Source organism: Bos indicus x Bos taurus, chromosome 4, assembly GCF_003369695.1.
Source record: "Bos indicus x Bos taurus breed Angus x Brahman F1 hybrid chromosome 4, Bos_hybrid_MaternalHap_v2.0, whole genome shotgun sequence".
In the NCBI taxonomy this organism is placed as follows: domain Eukaryota; kingdom Metazoa; phylum Chordata; class Mammalia; order Artiodactyla; family Bovidae; genus Bos; species Bos indicus x Bos taurus.
In genome coordinates this window covers 96,430,986-96,452,712 of record NC_040079.1, presented here as the reverse complement: position 1 = coordinate 96,452,712, position 21,727 = coordinate 96,430,986, and the positions used below count along the sequence as shown (strand labels likewise).

The following is a 21,727-nucleotide window of genomic DNA, read 5'->3' as shown; positions in this document are numbered from 1 at the left end:
TGATTACTTAAATGCCCCCCAATATAATCCAGATTCTAGATTTCTCTTATCATAAAGTCTCCAGCACTGTCAAAAAACTTTAAACGTTCTCCACTTTGTACAAATTCTACAAAATAAATTTAAATTCCAGAAATATCCTCAATTTAGCACTACAAAACATGCACACCTACTCAGATTGCTCTTCTCCTCCTTCCTTTCCTCTTTCTTTATAGAGAATGTTACTCGTGGTCCAAGTCACCAATTCAATGCCACATTCTGTGGTATCCATCAAACATCCCTTTAGCTTCTACATTTTAATTATTTCAACATCTCATAGTTATGTAAACATGCTCAAGAATCTCCCACATTAGAAAAGAAAAAGCTTCCTCAAATTTATATGATTCTTCAGAACCAGCCTATCTTTTCTCAAAAGCTTTGTAGACAGACATGTAGAATGAGTCACTCTATCTCCATTTCCTGAGCTCCTACTCAATCCTTAACACATTTTTTATGTGGGCTTCACCCCAATCACACCACTAGCTAAGTAAGATCAGCATTGAGCCCCCTGTGTTCAAATCCAAGGATTTTTTTCTTTTTCCACTCCTCATCTTAACCTCTCAGCAACATCTGGCAGCTATGAATACTTCGTCTTTCTTGTGGGAGGTTTTTCTCTGGTCCTTGGAATACCACAAATCTCTCACTGTTTTCCTCCTCTGTGACGATTCATTTTCCTCTTCACAATCCCATCTACTCCAATACACTCAAAAATATTAGAATTCATCAAGATTTGTTCCCTAAATTATCTTCTTTCTCATTCTACATTATTTTCTCATGAATTGCTATCTATTTCAAAGGAATGAATTACCATCTGTACCACAAAATTTATATATCTCTTTCCCTGTTTGCTGCTCTCATCTCTTTATTCATGTAACCAACTGTTCACTCAAGAGTTGTGCTGGATGAAAGGAATACAGGTTTCCACATGAGGGTAAAAGAATAATGATCTCTTGTGAGTATATCCTTGTGAATACTTTCATTGCCCTTTTATTTGATAAATTCCAAATTTTCCTCAAGACCCAACTCAAACTCTAAATGATCTGTGATTAATTTCTTAGTGTCTTATTTCTTCATCTCCTATAGCAATCAGGTAATCCTCTGCATCTACTTTTATTGCTGCATGCAGACCACGATATTATAACTTCTACATCTATGTGTCTTCCTGCAACACCCAATTTAGAAGCTACTTAATGTTAGGGCCAGATTCTATTTATAATTTTCTTCCCAGAACTTACTAATCTGATGTATGGTAGACGCTTGAAAATTAGAACAACACATTGTGTTCTGGGGTTTTCAAGTATATATTAATAGATACTTCCATAAAGAGGGATTCCGTGATTAAATAAGGTCAGAGAAGTTTGTACTAAATCTCACTCCAAGAGAATCTAACACACACTTGCATCTGAAGAATTGTAAGACATCCTTAATATAGAAAACTATTTAACTTTGCTTAATGTGTAGATGGGCTTCTCAGGTGGCACAGTGGTTAAGAATCTGCCTGCCAATGCAGGAGATGCAGGTTCAATCCCTGGGTCAGGAAGATCCCCAGGAAAAGGAATGGCAATGCACTCCAGTGTTTTTGCCTGGAAAATCCCATGGACAGAGAAGCCTGGCAGGCTACTGTCCATGAGATTGCAAAAAGTCAGGCACAACTGAGCAACTAAACAACGTTTAGATAAGGAAAGCTTTCTTTCCCTTTTCTTCTCTTAAAACACATTGGTATTTCTCAAACAATTTTTCCTTATTTCTTGAGATAGGATTTTAACTTATTAGGATCAGCAAAACAGATGTCAAAGACCCAAGGGTATGGCACGTCCTCTTCACCCACGATACTCATCAACGTATAACTCCTTCAAAAGAGCTCTGACACTCCTTAGCAGAAAAGAAATTTTGATCAACAAAGTACTACCTTTCTCCAATGGCACCCCACTCCAGTACTCTTGCCTGGAAAATCCCATGGACAGAGGAGCCTGGTAGGCTACAGTCCCTGGGGTCGCGAAGAGTCGGACACGACTGAGCGACTTCACTTTCACTTTTCACTTTTCACTTTCACGCATTGGAGAAGGAAATGGCAACCCACTCCAGTGTTCTTGCCTGGAGAATCCCAGGGACGGTGGAGGCTGGTGGGCTGCCGTCTGTGGGGTTGCACAGAGTCAGACACGGCTGAAGCAACTTAGTAGTAGTAGTATACATCAAGTCTAACAGATTCTTAGTGTTTCCTTTTTTTGCAAAGTTATTAATTTCAAGAATTCAACCAATAGAATAGGAAAATTATTACAGCCACATTGAAACCATTCTTTGGGGGTTTTTTTTGAAAGTGTGCTTATAAAGCTAATACGGGCTTCCCAGGTGGCGCTAAGTGGTAAGGAATCCAGCTGCCAATGGAGGAGATATAAGAGATACAGGTTCAATTCCTGGGTCAGGAAAATCCCCTGGAGGAGGGCATGGCAACCTACTCCAGTATTCTTGCCTGGAGAATCCCATGGACAGAGGAGCCTGGCAGGCTACAGTCCATAGGGTTGCAGAGAGTCTGACATGCCTGAAGTGACTTAGCACACAAAGATAATATAGTTACCTCAACACCAGCTGTGCCACCACGCAGTTATGCAGGTAGTTTGAATGATAGAAGCATTGGTAGCTCCAAAACAGAATCCCCATTTGAAGCTCAAAAATCTTACCACTTTACTCCCACAAAATGCTGTCTAGTACACTTTGGATAGAGCACATTTAAAACCAAGGACCCAAAACAAAACAGCAGCCCTCCGTGAAAAGCTTCTATGCTTTGCTTTCTTCCATGTGTTATAGGGAAGGAACCTCTACTTGCCAAACAGAAAGTTCTGACATATGGCGTGGCAAATAACATTATATAACAATAAAGGACCCATCCTGGTAATCAGAACTCTTATTAGAAACAACAGGATCACAAAGTGACTCATCAGCTCGTGTGCTCTCTCCCGATTCTAGTAATTTGGGACAAGTGTGGGGAAGTTACAAGTTGTTTATGTGCAGCCCAAAATGACAGGCAAGAGAAGTTACTAAGCAACATTAAGTACTTGCATTTTTCTCATCTTTAAAAGCTGCCACGAGCTGAATAATCCTGTAATATAAAGGTAAAGGGAAAAGCAATGTGGGAGTCATGTTTTTGCCTGAATGAAAATGTTTTGCTCAATAATTCTGAAATTCTGATTCACCATGAGTTCATCTGTCTTGGTTTTAAGGATTATCTCAGGTGTATAATCCCCTTCTATTCACTGTGAACACCAGAAATTTGTTCTATAATGAAAAAGAAAAAAAAGAAAAAAAGGGGAGTGTGAAGGGGAGTAGTTCTTATGGGTCTTGAAACCAGTTTGTCCTCCAGTAAATGGGATCTTTGTTCTCTAGCTTTTTGTTTTTTTTCATAGCATGTATTACAACAATAACAACCACAACAATAAATCATGCCCTGGTGTCTTTGTTTAATGTATCTGCTTCCTGTTTCTCTCTCAATGAAATGAGTTCAGTACTGTAGGAACTTGTCTATTATTTTCCACTGCCTTCCCTGAGTCTGGCCCAGTGCCTGACAAGGACAGTAGCCCCTCCATGACTGAGAGATGAAACAGAATCCAGTGTCATGGTATTAGGAGTTGTGTTTCTTAAGAAGATGGTTTTAATAATTATGTCTACTGAACCTTACATTTCCCAGAAATAGCTGAGTGTTGCTGACAATCTCTACCACATATACTACAAAGAGCAGGCAAGTGAGAATTCCCTAGCTCTTATGTCTTTTGACAGCAGCAAAGGGATTCCTTGGTCAAAAGCCCAGGAAGAACTTTTCCTTATATTCTCTGTCTCAGCAAAACAACTTGCTGAATAAACTACAAACTCATCTTTTGTGCTTGAAGTCTGTTTTCAGGTCAAGGATCCTATAATGCTTTTGCACAGCACCTCTCTTTCTTCCTCTTTCCAGTTCATCTAATTCAAAAGGAGCTGATCTAGGGAGTAATCAGTCTCCTCACAGAAGAGGTCACATTTCCCAGCAGGCTTGGGTATAAACAGCAGAGTAGTCAATATCAATGAAAACAAAATATCATTCTGTGCCTTAAATGAATGATGTATGTGTGTTAGTCGCTCAGTTGTGTCCAACTCTTTGCAACCCCATGGACTGTAGCCTGTCAGGCCTCTCTGCCTGTGGAATCCTCCATGCATGATACTGGAGTGGGATAGCTGTGACTATATTTTTAAGAAGAATGAAATTGAAAGACCTCTTATTATGATTCTAGTTAAGAGGAGGTGAATTAAAATTTTGCCAGCCACTCTATGGGTGGTGTTTACATGTGTTATTTAAATGATCTGGGTTAACTGTTACCATTTTTAATAATTCAATAAAAGCCTTTTGGGAAAAATAAAAAGAAGACTCTCTATAGAGAATGTTGATTATAACGTTTAATAGATTTTATGAGTCATATTTTTAAGAATATAAAACTAAGATAAAAACTACTTTTAGATTTAGATTTTATTTCAAATATTTTCTCTGTTATTGATACTTCATTCTTTACCTGAGACAACATCCCCAAAATTAATAGGAAATAATAAATAACTAATACTTTAAAATATTTATTATGCACCTTCTGTTCTCAGACCCTTACATGATTAAATCATTTAATTCTATGAAGTGGGTATCATTTTCATTTATCCCTGCTTTTCAAAGAGAAATCTAAAGCATAGAATTTAACTAACTTGCTCAAGGTCATCCAAGTAGTAAAGGTTTGCAGCTAGGCAATTTGAATATAAAATGTAAGTTTTAACCCCTATATCGTAGTGGCTAAGAAGGGAATAATGAAATTCAAATGAGCATTGTTGCATGTTCAGAAATTATACATGGAGTCAACTTCTCCACATCTTCAAGATGAATCATCAAACTATGATATGAGCTAAGATTCTTTCAACTTAATTGTAATTATATTACAAAAGAAGGCCTAGCCACCTCAGTGGGGTAAGCTTATCCAGAGATTAGTCTGCTGACAGAATTTCAAAGAGATTTTAAATAGCTACCACACTTCTCATTCAGTCTGTCCTTTTCCTGGTTATTATTTAATATTTCATAACTAATTCATGTGGATTAAAAAGAGACTGAAATAGAATCATTTGACCTAAGATGATATTTTTAATAAAAATATTGTATTTTGGAAAGCCTTATGTGATGTCCATCTAGTTCACATTGTTATAATATTTACATACTTACTGAAAGAAATTTTAAAAATCATTTAACAAGTAAAACCCAAATTATCCCATAAACAAAAAATGCTTCTTTTGGAGGAGGAGAAATGGGGATTGATTTTCCCCCCATTATCCAGCTTCCCTTGTGGCTCAGCTGATAAAGAATCCACCCACAATGCAGGAGAACTGGGTTCTATCCCTGGGTTGGAAACATTTCCTGGAGAAGGGAAAGGCTATCCACTCCAGTATTCTTGCTTGGAGAATTCCATGGACTGTACAGTCCATGGGGTCACAAAGAGTTAGACACAACAGAGCAACTTTCACTTTCACTTTCATCCATTTCTTCATTTTTCTCTAGTCGTAGGCAAGTTTCTATCGTCTGGTCACAGATATGACTCAATATTTTTGAGCAATGACTGAATCAAAGCCTCAAGACTTTTCCTCAAAAGAAAAAAAGAGTTCAACAATTTATAAAAAGCACCATTTTGCAACTTTATTGTCCCACAGAGCAAAACATTTTTAATGGATAATTTATTCTAATATTTGTTTTCCCCCTTAAAAATACATTAGTACCATAAACTAGATATCATTAAAAATTTCAATATTATGATTTGGAAATAAGTATGACATCTATCATATCGGAAAACATTATCTCCTATGTTCTAGATATGCAGTTCCAGACAGGGTGAGAAATATCTTGTGAGTAATTTTATAATAATTATGAATTCAGTGTATTAAAATATACTACATGGCTCAGACCTTGCAACTTACAACTGAAAGACTATTCTCTAGCCTTTTTTTGCAAAGGGTAAAGCCTGTGAAGGGCCTCCCTTGTGGCTCACTGATGAAGAATCTGCCTGCCAATAAGATGCCCTGGAGAAGGAAATGGCAACCCACTCCAGTATTCCTGCCTGGAGAATACAGAGGAGCCTGGCAGGCTATAGTCCATAGGGTCGCAAAGAGGCAGACACGACTTAGCGACTGAACAACGACAAAGCCTGTGAAAGGGACTATCTATTTTTTTCATAGAACTGAATTAGAGCTTTGAATTCAGTGTACCAAAAGTGTAACTTATTATTGAACTCCAATAATGTATTAGACACTGTCTGCAGCACTGAAGTCCCAGAGATGAAAAAGGCTTGGCTTCCTTAGATAAGATTATTTCAACCTTCTCTGGCATATTCAATTTTAAAGTCAAGCACACATTTCAGTGGAACCACTGAGAAGGACAGTGGGGCCAGTGGTAAAATACAAACAGAATTCAAGAAGGTCATGATACTAGAGCAGAAGATTAAGAGATACAGACGCATCATCACGTAAAACCTAACAGACTGACTGTATCCAGAAAGAAGTTATAGACAGAGATAGCCTTCTCCAGGGGATCTTCCCGACCCAGGGATCAACCCTGGGTCTCCTACACTGCATACAGATTCCTTACCATCTGAGCAACCAGGGAAGCCCAAAAATAGCCATAAGCAGAAACGAAAAAGATGAACAAGTAGCTTGTAACATGCAGGGTCATAACAAACCAGTGATAAGCTTTTGGTTAAAAGCATGGGCTCCAGAGCCAGACTGTCAGGTTCCCATCCCAGCTGGATCCTAATCTCTAACTGTGGCTGGTAAGTCAATTAACCCTCTTGTGCCTCAGTGTTCCCTTTATAAAATGGAAATGATGATGATAATAGGATTATCCCATATGAGTGTTTTCAAGATTTTATGCTCAAGATGCTTAAACAAGCAACTAGCATGTAGGAAGCACACAATAAAAGTTACTGTCACCATTTTTAAAATATGAGGGCAAGAAAGCCAAGGCACCACATTCAAAAATCAAGCCTTGAAACTGACTCTATTCCTAACCTCCACCAGCAGTATCACAAATGACAAAGAAAACAGAAAGAATCGGGGCTGACATCATGAATGTGTTTGCAAAGCCCCATCACCATACAGATCTATGACAACAGCTCAGTAACATCACCTTTCCTTACGGAGCATGTATATTTATACACGTATTTTGAAGATGACAGCTTTTGTGCTCCTTAATCTGTAGTGACTGGCATATTGCCAATAAGAAATAACTGAGTCAAGGACATTGTGTTTCAAATTTAAAATGCAATCCCTGTTACAAGGCAAATTCTTCATTTCCAATTGTTGACTCAGATAATACTTAAAAAAAAAGAATTTCAGCTGTTTAAATTTAGCATGCTGAGAAAGACCAATCTTAAAATATTGTTTGGCATTATGCCCATAACATTTTCATTTTATTCCTTGTTAGTATTTGTCTTCTGTGATGAGACGACAAATGACAGTAATCATGTTATTCTCCTTAACACTTCAAATTTTACCTAAATGAACCATTTTGCTTTTATCCTCACCAGTTAAAGATGGTCTTTCATTTCCTGGCAAATTTTCAGAAGGTGATTATGCAAGAGCCAGTGATATTTCCAAGTACTGTTTTACCTCTTCGGTCATCATCTGGTCTTTCTCCCTACTTTTCTTTGAATCATCATCTTTACTCTTAAACACACATACACGCACACACACGCAAAGGAGATTATCTGAACACAAGGCTACTCTAATTTTTATAATCAGACCTATTTAAGGAGACATTTTGATTCTCTGCTTTATCTGGGTCTTTAAACATCCCCACCCCACACACAGCCCGAAGAGGTTGTTTTTAAAAGTTCCTCAGAGCACAGAATCTAGACAAGGTCTCAGCCCAGCCTCCCACCATGTGATCTCCTTATTTTACTCCCACATTAACTCCATCATCTTTCTTCCCAGCAAAGATGCCCTCGGCTTCATTTTCATGATTCATGAAGCCAGAGCAGAACACTGAAATTGGAATTGTAAAGTACGCCAAATTTGGTTTGGGGGTCAATTTAGGTTCCAATTTAAGCAGATTCAATCTTGGGTATCAGTAAAGCTGAGAGTTCTCTCTTGACTGATATAATTTTTCAAGCACTCTGAGCCCATACCATCTGCAAAACAATAAGTTCATTCCACTTGATCCATGGTAGAGTACTGTTGTAATAAAACAAAGTGACAAAGTGATGAAGAGTTGGAGCTAGTCACACTTGAGGGCTAATCCAAGCCCACCATTTACTAAATATGTTCCTTTGGTAATTTACTTATTCCCTCTGGGGCTGAATTTCTTATAAATGGGAGAGAATGCCATCTCTTACCTGTAGCTCTTATCCCATAAGTGAGAAAACATATTCAAAGTGCTTAACCTTGGGAAGGGCATGACAGGAGAAGGTACAAACGACTTGGTTTAAAATAAATAAAATACAAAGATGTAATACACAGCTCGGGTTATACAGCCAACATTTTATAATTTTTCAACGGAATGCAATCATAACAATACTGAACCACTATGTTATATACTTGAAACGCATACTGTAAATTGACTACAATTATAAAGCAAACAAACAAAGTGCTTAACCTAAGTCCTGCATTACCGCACTCACCGTAACCAGGAACTTCTGATGGGTTACACAGTGAGAAAACCACCATACATGCAAATAACTTAAGGAGCTATCAAGGAGTTGAACCTACTTCACAGTTAATACCTTAAGGATGAACAGGTGGGTGGGATGCTTACTGGAGGTCATATTTTGTGTTGGTGTTTTGCAAGAGAAAGAAAATGCCATGGATGCAAGAGGAACATTAGGAAGAGGCTTCTCCAACATCTTGTCTAGAGCTTTCTCCAGGCAGGTGCTTCTAAACTAAAGGCATTACTCTTGTAAAGAGCATAATGCTAGAGTACCAAGCATCCATAAGTACAGTTCTATTCCTGAGGCCAGCCAGGAAGAGAAGCACCCAGGAAAGGATATTCTTAAAATATCATTTCAAGCCTAGATATCAACATCACAGTCATGATTGGTAGGCAGAATTAGATTGAGGGACCAGATGATCTTCGTCTGGCTTGTCTGGCCACAACTCTTCCTTCTTTCACGTGTGCAAGGAAAAGCATGAGTCACAGGATACTTGTCTAGTTCAGACTCTGTTCCAAGAAACCTTACCAATGGTTTAAACTTTAAAATAATTATTTTATTCCAAAAATGGCTTTGAAAATCTTCTCGTCAGATATAACACGAGGTTTGTTTACCAATAGGACAACCAAAATACCAAGCAAAGGTATTCCCCAAACTCAATACCACCTGTCTAAGTTTTTTCTTTAAAGAAATCCTGAAGGCCTCCTATTCAATCTAAATTCTTATCAATTTCAACCAGGCTCTCAGGCTGATTTTTATTCTCTTTAGCTAAATTATTGAGGTTCGGGTAATGATTTATTCTAGAGTTATCTGGGAACTACTTATAAACTCACAACAAACATTATTTTAGTCTTTGTATAGATTGTTTTTTCTTTTTTGCTAAAAACTTTAAACACCATCATGCATGCACTATCATAACAAATATATCCCCTGGATTATATTTGACTTTGTGATGTAAGTTTTTTTGCACTGAGAAATTATGCATGTCTGGAATGGATTACCTCCAAAAAGCTGGATATAGCAATAAGAACACAAATATACCTGGAGATCCCTAAGATGCATAAAGTTATTAAATTATATTCAGAATATGTTTATAATAAAACATGATTAGGTGGTTAGAGAAATATTGATAAAACCAAAAACTAAAATATTTGGAGATATTAAAAGAGATATTTCTCTTTTAAAACTATAGTAACATAGTATTGTCTTCAAGGATCCTGTAGCTAAATCTAGTTTTTTTGTGACATATTCTTTCTGCTTGAGAGAGTCCCCTTTTTTTCTCCATTATAAAAATCTAGTCAGTGTAAAAGAGGACCTGGTTAGAAATACCCCAGTGTTCTTAGATTATTCCTGGTTTCCTTTTTGAAAAAGACCTTTCATGTTCTGCTTGTATTCGCATTCATTTGGTCATTTGCTTTACAATGAGCTGACCTGTTTCTACATCCTTTTAAAAGTTGGTTATCTGCAATTTGAGCAACCAGTAGAAGTCATTTTTTTTTAAAGTTTTTTAAGCCTCAATTTTTTTGTTTTTTTTTTTTGCCGTGAACACAATGCTGCTTGGATCTAAGTATAAATCCATGTATGTAATAAATCAACACTTAGAAATTTCAAAGAAGGCACCGTTTAGCAAGTGGAAGAGATTATTGCAGTAGTAAGAAAGTGGGGGAATCCTGTACCCACTAAAGAGTACTTGAATGTTTCTCACATCATCAGTGTTGCCTCAGGTTGTTGCCTAGCAATCATTTAAAGATCTACTTCACGTCTTAATAAAGTAAATCAAAGACTCTTGTTTTGTTTGATGGCTTCTGTACAGGTTAGGAATAAGTCTGGAATGAAACTTAATTAACTGGGCATTTGAAAATCTAAGCCAGCCTCCTCACAAATTTTCTGTAGAAAATGCAAGCTGTTATGCATTAGTAACTTTCAGAAGCCCACTCTTGTAAATAAATCTAGAAAACGCATTTACCAGTGTTGTTGCCGAAAATCACCATAAACAGGGTGCTTCCTGCAGACCTACCCGACAAGCAGTGTCCGTAGGTACCTAACTGAGAGTAACTCGGTTACAGCCTAACTAGGACAGAAGTCAAAGAGACAAACCGATTCAATATCTCGTGGAGAATCCAAAGCTCTGCTTTTCTAACTTTCCTCGCCATTTCTGGTCAGCTTCCCTTCCCCCCGCACCACATACCCAGAAGCCACTCAAATTACCAACCGTGTCAAGCTGAACTTACTGCAGTGTGATGCAGGCGAAGGCTGGGCACAGCTCTGAAGCCAGAGCGACTGCTTTTCCGGAGAGGAACCGGGACTCGCCAGCTAACAGGATCCCTTCCAATTCACACGCTCCGCTCAGTCAGAAGGCTCCCTCACAGCTCGGCTTCCCCAGAGGAGTGGAGCTTCAAGAACTCTGCTCACAGCATCTCCTCCTCTCGACTTCCACCCCCCTTCCAGAACACCCAGCCCAGTCTAACTAGTGTCTGAGAGATGGAAATCCACTTCCAGTCAACAACACGGGCTGCCGGCAGCCTCCCGGTTCCTGACAATTTGCAACTCAAAAACCGCGGAGGCTCAAAGCTGGAGGTTTCCGGATCCTCAAAGTCATCTTTGGCAGCCCCCCTCCCCACCCCTCACTCCTCCCACTTCCCTCCTCCTCTACCGCGGCCGCCTCCAGGCTCCCACTAGGTATCACGAATGATTATTTTATTATCCATACCAATAAGCATCAGGAGGAATTTGTCAGAGATGAAATACTTGTTGTCCATGACTAATGCTCTTCTCTCATGTCTTTGAGTCCTTGATTTATAGCGAGATGCGTTGATATTGAAGTGTGTGTGTGTGTGTGTGTGTGTAGCGAGGAGGAGGCGATCCACTCAGCGGCTGCAAGCAACAGCCTTGCCTATCTCTGGCTGCCGCTTCTACAGCTGCTGTTGTTACTACTGCTGTTGGAACTCAGGGAAAATGAGACAGGAGACGGTGCTCGACAACTATTTAACTGCTGGACCAGTTATAAGACAAGGGAGGAGACTGGACAGGTATGAGTGGCTGTCGTTGAAGCACTGAGCTTGATTCACGGCAATTACTACCATTCAGAATACAATTCCCCTCCAACAGGAAAGCTGATACCTGTCTGTCTCTCCCTTCAGCCAACTAAAGTCCTTGATGGGTCATTGTTCATCAATGACCTGCCTAACCCACTTCTAGAAACTGTAGCAGCTGCACACTCTTTCTATATTCAGACTTGGTAACCTGGGAACAGGTGATTGGGGGATGGATGAGGATGAAGAAGGAAAGGATGGGAGAGAGTAGGCGAATATTAAAAGAGTTGTACATATGTCTAACCAATTAGGGCACAGGTAAAAATGAAAGTTTTGAGTTATGTATATAAAATAATGAATTGGGGGGTAATAAAAATATAAGTCAGTAAAAAAAAAAAAAAAAAGCCTGTTTTACAAAATGTGTGCAAAGCCAGACAGCTATTAAGGAGTGTGTTTACAGCTTAAATGCAGAGAATGTTGATATGCATGCCCCTGGATGTCTCTCAGCTCCCCTGTGATACATCTACTGTGATTTCAATGTGTTAATAACACTGTCGGCTACAAATTCTGGTGAAACCTACTGGTTACCGCTGTCTATGAATGTTCCCTTTCTCCTTATTGGCTGCTCGTTCCCTGCCCTGTTATATCTCGAGATTATTCTCACACAAGGTGATACGCAGCAGAATTTATAAATTAAAGAGGGTCTCCAAACCCCCCAAGACTAGAATACTTCTTAATGACTAAATTTATCTGCTATAGTCTATCTTCATGTTCTTATTCTGTAATAGGATGGGAGACTATGAACACACACATGCACAAGTGTGCACGCATACATCTTAATTGAATATTACTTTTAATCCTCTTTCAGCATTCAATTTTCTGAACTAAAAATAAACTTAATTATTTTTTATTTTATTGGTAATGAACACCTTTAATTATCTCTACCTTGCTCTGAGCAATTTTCATATTTGCCATACATTTTCCCAGTTGTTAGGGATTGTAGAGTCAGGATTAAATTGAACAGATGTTAATGCAAAGAAAAGAAAAAGCCCCTGGAAATACAACAGGGAACCCAGAAGGAGGGAAGAAACCCAAAAGGATTAGACAGTATATCTTTTCCTGATCTGTTTACATTAGAAAAATCACTGCCTTTAGCAAAACAAAGGCCAGTTAATGTTCAAAGCATTTCTCAATTATCCAATAAATATCAATTTTACTAAACCAACCCAACTACAATTGTAACAGAAAAAAAAAAAAGTTTTCTTTTAAAAATCATGCAATACAGTAAATTCAGAGTATCTACAACTTTTCAAATGTCAAATTCTAATGAAAACTGATGCCAAACAGCCACATATTTTTGCCTCAATTTCTTCCGTGGTGTCTCAGATGGTAAAGTGTCCGCCCGCAGTGCAGGAGACCCGGGGTTTCATCCCTGGCTTTGGCAACCCACTCCAGTACTCTTGCCTGGAAAATCCCATGGACAGAAAAGCCTGGTAGGCTACAGTCCACAGGGTCACAAAGAGTTAGACACAACTGAGCAACTTCACTTTCACTTTCATTAAATAAGTATCAAACAACATGCAACTGATATTAAATAGATAGATAGCCAATGAGAATTTGCTATATGACGCAGGGAACTCGAAGGACCCTGTGACAACCTAAGGGGTGGAATGGGGTGAGAGATGGGGTGGAGGTACAGGAGGGAGGGGAGATATGTATACCGGTGACTGATTCATGTTGATGAATGACAAAAACCAACACAATATTATAAAGCAATTATCCTTCAATTAAAAATGAACAAATTAAAAACATAATAAAAAATGTGAAGAGTAATTCCACATTTCATATACAGTGGAACCTAAGGAACTAGGAAAAGTAGTGTACATCACTTAAAGACACATTTGATACAGAGGCTAACTTTATTCCTAAGTGATGTGATGTGAGAGTTATCCTGCCTTTCAAATCCCATAGTTTAGCAATATGGTGGGGGTGGCAGGGGTTCAGCTTTACTTTTACTCTCATTTTAAAAGTCAAATATATTTAGGAAGAGTAGTTACATTGTAAACATTCTAGACAGAGAGAGAATTTCTTAGATATCTTTATTACAGACAAACAGGAAACTAAAGATCCAGCCTAGATAGAAAAGTAAGAACCAGGAAGAATTGAAATAATTGATCATGAGCACTTAGTTTGGCTGGCTTTTTAAAAATTGCTTACAACATTAGTGAGATTTAAAGAAGAAACCACTTTCTTAACAAGACTACCACACAATCCCCAAGGTTTGATAATGGAAGAAGAAAAGTTTAGGTTGGGGATTGATGGCTGATCCTTATCTCTGACCCTAGCAACTCAGTATTTTCCATTTTGGAGGAAAACTTAAAAATAACTGCTTTATAAACTCATGCTCATTTCTCTAAGATGCCTCTTGGCCCCCAGTTCTAAATTTTCAGAAACTTCATAAGGATCATTGTATACTTAATCTAAAAAGATAGTGATAGAAAAATGAACTTGTCCTATAAATTTCCATTAGTCAAAAAAATCTACAATTTATGGGAATACAGAAAGAAATAATTTCTTAACTTTCAACTAAATCTCTTTTGCCATAGAAACATGTACTCTCAAACTAAATTCAGTGATTTAATAATACTCATTCACTGCAAAGAAAAGCCAAAGGTCAGTAAACCTACAATGGCAGAAGTCCTGTTTGTTTAGCTCGCTCATGTATCTCTGGAATCCATCAAAGTGCTTAAAATATGTGTATGCATAGTAAATAATTGTTTTTTTTTAATAAATGAGAAAATGAGTCAATGAATCAGCCTATGAATGCAAGGCATTGGAAAGATAAGTGGACAGGGAATAAAGATGTTTAAATTCACCCAGCCCTTACTCTGCTGGTAAATAACTGTGGCACTTTAGGGAAGTGACTCACTTCTTGTGGTTTCAAGCATCCTTTCAGGCGTATCACTCAGACCCCACAGAACTGTAATAAATGCCTGTCCCCAGTACTTCTCCAAATGGTTTTTCTACTACACAAATTCAATCAATAAAATTCCCTAAAATCTCATTTCCTGAACGTTGTACAAACCAGTAACAACAGGACCCATATAATCTCTAAGAAACACATGGTTTTCTCCCACTTTTGACTCTTAAATCTGCAAATGGTCTGGTGAATACTGGGCCAGATGCTTAAAGAAAATAGGATGTTACACACTTAAATGTGTCTTTCTAAAATAATAGTCCTGAATCAGTGATTACAAGCAAGACCTTTGTTGACCTTCTACAAATAGAAATAAGATAAATCTTATACAAACAAAAAATTATGAGAAGCAGAGCTTGAATAATGTAATACCATAGATTACATACAGTAAATATAAGTCCATGTTCAATCACAGACTTTTATGTAAACTGGTATTTAAAAACACCTTGTCATGTTAATTTTATTCAACAAACATTTACTGAACATCCATTTACTGCAAAGCATTGGAAAGACAAACACAGTCCAATTGCATTTAAAGGACATATGGCCCCATAAAAAATGTATTCCTACTTTGTAATTAAACTTTTTTGACTTAAGTATATTATGATTTATAAAAATAAAATAGTTCAAACTTATATCAAACATGATCTAAAACCTAGCCAAATTTGACTTAGATGATCAAAGGAGAGCTACCTCTTAAATTGAGCAGACTGTCACATGGGGAATATTCCACTGGTTTCCAATCCGTGAATCAGTAGATGTAGGCTGGGAGGTTGGGGAAGATCCAGAAAAGATACAATCTTATGGAACTGACTTTAAAAAGTAATAATCACAACATGCTGGCTATGGGCAGGCCCTTTGACCTTATCTAGTTCAATTTTCATATTTTATAGGCTAGAAACTAACATCTTATTTCATCATGGTTTATTGCTTGGAAGGTTATTTATCGGTTTCTCCACTGTGAAGGAATAGCACAGTGTTAGAGACTGGAGTACCAGACCATCTTACCTGCCTCCTGAGAAACCCATATGCAGGACAAGAAGCAGTAGTTAGAACTGGACATGGAACAACAGACTGGTTCAAAATTGGGAAAAGAATATGTCAAGGCTGTATACTGTCATCCTGTTTATTTAACTTTTATGCAGAGTACATCATGCAAAGTACCAGGCTGGATGAAGCACAAGCTGAAATCAAGATTACAGGGAGAAATATCAGTAACCACAGATATGCAGATGACACCACCCTAATGGCAAGAAAGTGAAGAGGAACTCAAGAGCCTCTTGACAAAGGTAAAAGAGGAGAGTGCAAAAGCTGACTTAAAACACAACATTAAAAAAAATGAAGATCATGGCATATGGTCCCATCACTTCATGGCAAATAGATGGGGAAATAATGGAACCAATAACAGACTTTATTTGCTTGGGGTCCAAAATCATTGTGGGTGGTGACTGCAATGATGAAATTAAAAGAAGCCTGCTCCTTGGAAGAAAAGCTATGACAAACCTAGCAGCATATTAAAAAACAAAGACATCACTTTGCTGGCAAAGATCCGTATAGTCAAAGCTATGGTTTTTCCAGTAGTCATGTAAAGATGTGAGATTTGGACCATAAAGAAGGCTGAGTGCCGAAGAATTGATGCTTTTGAACTGCGGTGTTGGAGAAGACTCTTGAGAGTCCCTTGGACAGCAGGAGATGAAACCTGTCAATCCTAAAGGAAATCAGTCCCGAATATTCATTGGAAAGGCTGATACTGAAGCTGAAGCTCCAATACTATGCCACCTGATGCAAACAACAAACTCACTGGAAAGACCCAGGTGCTGAGAAAGACTGAGGGCAAGAGGAAAAAGGGGCGACAGAGGATAAGATGGCTGCATGGCATCACTGTCTCGATGGACATGAGTTTAAGTAAACTCAGGGAGATAGTGAAGCACAGGGAGGCCTGACATGTTGCAGTTTATGGGGTCACAAAGAGTCAGACACAACTTAGCTACTGAACAACAACAACAACATGTACATTATCAGGATCTCAGGAGAAGAAAGAAATGGGCAGAAAATGCAATTGATGTAATAATGGATGAAAATATCCCTTCACTGAGGTGTAATCCACAAACGTAGAATATATTTAAAGTGTACAGTGTGGTAATTTGAGGTACATATACATTATGAAAGAATTCCCATTACCAACTTAATTAACATACCCATCACTTCATGTATCTGATTATTTTATTTTTGTGAAAACACTTAACGCTTCTACTCTCATAGCAAATTTCTATTATAAAATATAGTTTTACTTACTATGTCACCATGTTATGTATCAGGTCCTCACAATATATTCATCTTAAAAATGAAAGTGTGTGTCCTTTTACCAGCCTCTACCTAATTCTCCCACTACTGTTGATAGTTCAACTATTTTTTTAATTCCATATATAAATAAAACCATGCAGTATTTTTTTTCTCTTACTTATTTTTTTTCTTTTACTTATTTTACATAGTTTAATCCCCTCCAGGATCACCTATATTATTAAAAACCACAGAATTTCCTTCTTTTCAAGGCTGAGTTAAATATATATATATATATATATATATATATGTATATATATATATATGTATGTGTGTGTGTGTGTGTCCCGGGTAATTGCAGAGTGGTGGAGGCCACAAAAAGGAGAACGCTCCTTTTGGATCAACACTGTTGGCAGGTCATGGGTGGGACTCACAGTGACCTCACAGCTGTCTCTTGCAGCTAATGCTCCTGCCTAGAGTGAGAGCTACTCCCTGGTTCCCAAAGGATACCCACCAGAGGACACAGAACAGGATGTCTAGAATGAAAAATGCAACTTAGGCTGAAGGGCAAGGAGAAGCAGATGCTCTGCAGTGGCCAGAGAATGTTTGCCTGCTGAGGTGGAGGTGCATCCTGTTACGTGGGTGTGGGCGTGGGAATAATGGCTTCCCTGGTGGCCCAGACAGTAGAGGATCTAACCACAATTCACAAGACCCAAAGTTTGATCCCTGGGTTGGGAAGATCCCCTGGAGAAGGGAGTGGCTACCCACTTCAGTGTTCTTCCCTGGAGAAGTTCAAGGACAGAGGAGATGCATTTTCTTTATTCATTCATTGGTTCACAGGCACTTAGGTTGTTTCTATACCTTGGCTATTGTGAACAATGCTGTCATGAACATGGGAGTAGAAACACTCAGGATCATGACTTCCTTTCCTTTGGATATATATGTATACACACACAGAAGCGAGAATCTGGGATCATACAGTATTCTGAATTTTCTGAGGAATCTGCATACTGCTTCATACAGAAGTCACATTGATTTATTTTCCCACCTACAATTCACGAGTTCCCATTTTTCACATCCTTGCCCCCATTTAGCTCTTGTCTTTTTTATAACAGACATCCTAACAGGTGTAAGGTACCATATCACTGTGGTTTTGATCTGCTCTGATCTATGTTATTTTCTTCCTTCTACTAATGAGCTTAGTTTGTTCTTTTTTTTTTTTCTAGTTCCTTGAGGTCTAAAGCTAGGTCATTTATTTGAGATCCTTCCTTTTTCTAAATGTAGGCATTTATCACTACCAACTTCTGTCTTCCAACTGATTCTGCTGCACCTCATAAGTTTGGTATGTTGTGTCTCCACCTTCATTTGTCTCAAGTTTTTTTTTTTTTTTTGATCCAGTTGTTGTTAAGGAGCATGCTGCTTAATCTCTACATATTTGTGAATTTTCACTTTTTCCTCTTGCAGTTGGCTTCCAGATGTGCTTGAAAAAGATGCCTGATGTGATTTCAATCTTTTTAAATTATTAAGACTTGTTTTATGTTCAAGCTGGTTTTAGAAAAGGCAGAGGAACCAGAAATCAAATTGCCAACATCCGCTGTATCATCGAAAAAGCAAGAGAGTTCCAGAAAAACATCTATTTCTGTTTTATTGACTATGTCAAAGCCTTTGACTGTGTGGATCACAATAAACTGTGGAAAATTCTTCAAGAGATGGGAATACCAGACCACCTGATCTGCCTCTTGAGAAACCCGTATGCAGGTCAGGAAGCAACAGTAGAACTGGACATGGAACAACAGACTGGTTCCAAATAGGAAAAGGAGTACGTCAAGGCTGTATATTGTCACCCTGCTTATTTAACTTATATGCAGAGTACATCATGAGAAATGCTGGGCTGGAAGAAGCACAAACTGGAATCAAGATTGCTGGGAAAAATATCAGTAACCTCAGATATGCAGATGACACCAGCCTTATGGCAGAAAGTGAAGAGGAACTGAAAAGCCTCTTGATGAAAGTGAAAGAGGAGAGTGCAAAAGTTGGCTTAAAGCTCAATATTGAGAAAACTAAGATCATGGCATCTGGTCCCATCACTTCATGGGAAATAGATGGGGAAACAGTGAAAACAGTGAATTACTTTATTTTGGGGCTCCAAAATCACTTCAGATGGTTATTGCAGCCATGAAATTAAAAGACGCTTACTCCTTGGAAGGAAAGTTATGACAACCTAGATAGCATATTCAAAAACAGATACATTACTTTGCCAACAAAGTAATGGTCCATCTAGTCAAGGCTGTGGTTTTTCCAGTGGTCATGTACGGATGTGAGAGTTGGACTGTGAAGAAAGCTGAGTGCCGAAGATTTGATGCTTTTGAACTGTGGTGTTGGAGAAGACTCTTGAGAGTCCCCTGGACTGCAAGGAGATCCAACCAGTCCATTCTGAAGGAGATCAGCCCTGGGATTTCTTTGGAAGGAATGATGCTAAAGCTGAAACTCCAGTACTTTGGCCACCTCATGCGAAGAGTTGACTCATTGGAAAAGACTCTGATGCTGGGAGGGATTGGAGGCAGGAGGAGAAGGGGACAACAGAGGATGAGATGGCTGGATGGCATCACTGACTCGATGGACGTGAGTCTGAGTGAACTCCGGGAGATGGTGATGGACAGGGAGGCCTGGCGTGCTGCAATTCATGGGGTCGCAAAGATTCGGACACGACTGAGTGACTGAACTGAACTGAAGACTTGTTTTGTGGCCTAACATTTAATCTGTCCCAGAAAATGTTCAATGGGCATTGTGTAGAATGTGTATCCTGTTATTGTTAGAATGAATGTTCTGTGTATGCTTGTTACATCTATCATGTAGCCTAAGTCCACTCTTTCCTTATTGATTTTCTCTCTGGATAATCAACCATGATTGAAAGTTGGGTATTGAAGTCCCCGAATACTGTACTCCTGTCTGTATTTCTCTTCAGATCTGTTAATATTTGCTTTATACAATTATGTACTCTGACATTGGGTGTATAAATATTTATAATTGTTATATAATCATGATGAATTGACCTCTTTATTATCATACAATGGCCTTCTTTCTCTCTTGTTGCCATCTTGGCTTAAAGTTTATTTTCTTTGATATAAACATAGCTACCTCTGCTTTCTTTGGCTTGTCTGCATGAATCCTCTTTTCAGTAAATCACCTATCCCCTTTTCACTAAGATCATTTTCTAAAGATTTATCTTAAAAAAAAAAAAGACTTATCTTGTTCTTTTGTTTAGAACATATTCCTATATTTCTTCCTTTCCCTTGCCTTTCCAAGTTGGTTTCTGAAAATTAGGTAAGACAGCCACCTCTCCTAATCTTGACACACTGCTCTCTTGTAGGAGACGAAGTCTATCAGTCAGTGCAGTTCAAGCTCTGGGTTTTGTCTCAGTCCTTTGTGATTGTCCAAGCTGCAGTCTTTGTTCTCAGTGGCCCCCAGTATTTGAGGGTGTGCCAAGACCTGTCAGTACACCAAACGGAATGCTTGCAGCCGGCACCTAGCAGGGTATCTAGCAGGGTAATTAGAAGCCAGATCCTCAAGTATCAGCTGGAAAAGTATGCAGTTAAGCCTCCACCCAGGAAAAACTAGGACATGGGCAATTTTGCCTGTTTCTTCTGTGTTGAGTATGGGTGTATAATCATGGTGCAGGGGTGAGGTACTCCTGTTCCCATTTAAAAACTTCTTCTTTTTAAATTAAATTTATTTATTTTTAATTGAAGGATGATTGTTTTACAGTATTGTGTTTGTTTCTGCCAAACATCAACATGCTAACACCTGGTTCTTTAGAAGACACAGACACATGAAAAGATATCCTGTACTCATGGATTCTAAGAATTAATGTTTGAAAGTGACCATTCTACCCAAAGCAATCTATTGATTAAATGTAATCTCTATCAAAAATCCAATGACACTTTTTACCGAAATAGAAAAAGTCCTAAAATTGGTGTAAAATCACAAAACACTTCAAACAGCCTAAGCAATCTTGAGAAAGAACAAAGCTGGTGGCACACTTCCTCATTTCATACTGTGCTTTGCTAAGCCGCTTCAGTCGGGTCCAACTCTATGCTACGCTATGGACTGTAGCCCTCCAGGCTCCTCTGTCCATGGGATTCTCCCAGCAAGAACACTGGAGTGGGTTGCCCTGACCTCTTTCAGGGGACCTTTCCGACACAGAGATCAAACCTTTGTCTCTTATATCTCCTGTGGGCTCTTTACTACTTGTGTCACCTGAGAAGTCCAAGTTCCTTGACTTTGTTTCTGGCAAAGATTATTTTAGATATAATATCAAAACACAGGAAACCAAAATAAAAAGTGGACTACAAGAATCTAAAAGCTTCTGCACAGCAAAGGAAACCAACAAAACGAAAGGGCAACCTATGCAATGAGAGAGGATATTTGCAAACCACATATCCAAAAGGGTTAATATCAAAAATATAAATGACATTTACATTACTCAACAACCAAAAAAATAATAACTCAATTACAAAATGGGACAAAGATGTGATAGATATTTTTTCAAGGTAGACATACAAATGGTAACAGATATATGAAAGAGTACTCCACATCACCAGTCACTAGGAATATGCTAATTAAAACTACAATGATGTATTGTCTCTCACCTGATAGAGTGTCTCTCATCAAAAAGACAAGAGATTGCAAGTATTGGTGAGGATATAGACAAA

The 21,727-nt window shown here is 38.4% G+C and overlaps 1 protein-coding gene across 7 annotated transcripts in view; it reads right to left on the bottom strand.

Moving 5' to 3' along the window:
* Window positions 1–11,687, bottom strand: part of DGKB (diacylglycerol kinase beta) — an 874,923-nt gene extending 863,236 nt beyond the window's left edge. For 6 of the 7 annotated variants that reach the window (XM_027540027.1, XM_027540029.1, XM_027540033.1 and 3 more), the window contains exon 1: window positions 10,958–11,322. The gene's annotated coding sequence lies outside the window, so the exon portion shown is untranslated. Of the gene's footprint in view, window positions 1–10,957; window positions 11,323–11,436 lie in introns of those variants that run through there. The other variant, XM_027540028.1, reaches the window with a different exon arrangement.
* Between the last annotated feature and the right edge of the window lie 10,040 nt (window positions 11,688–21,727).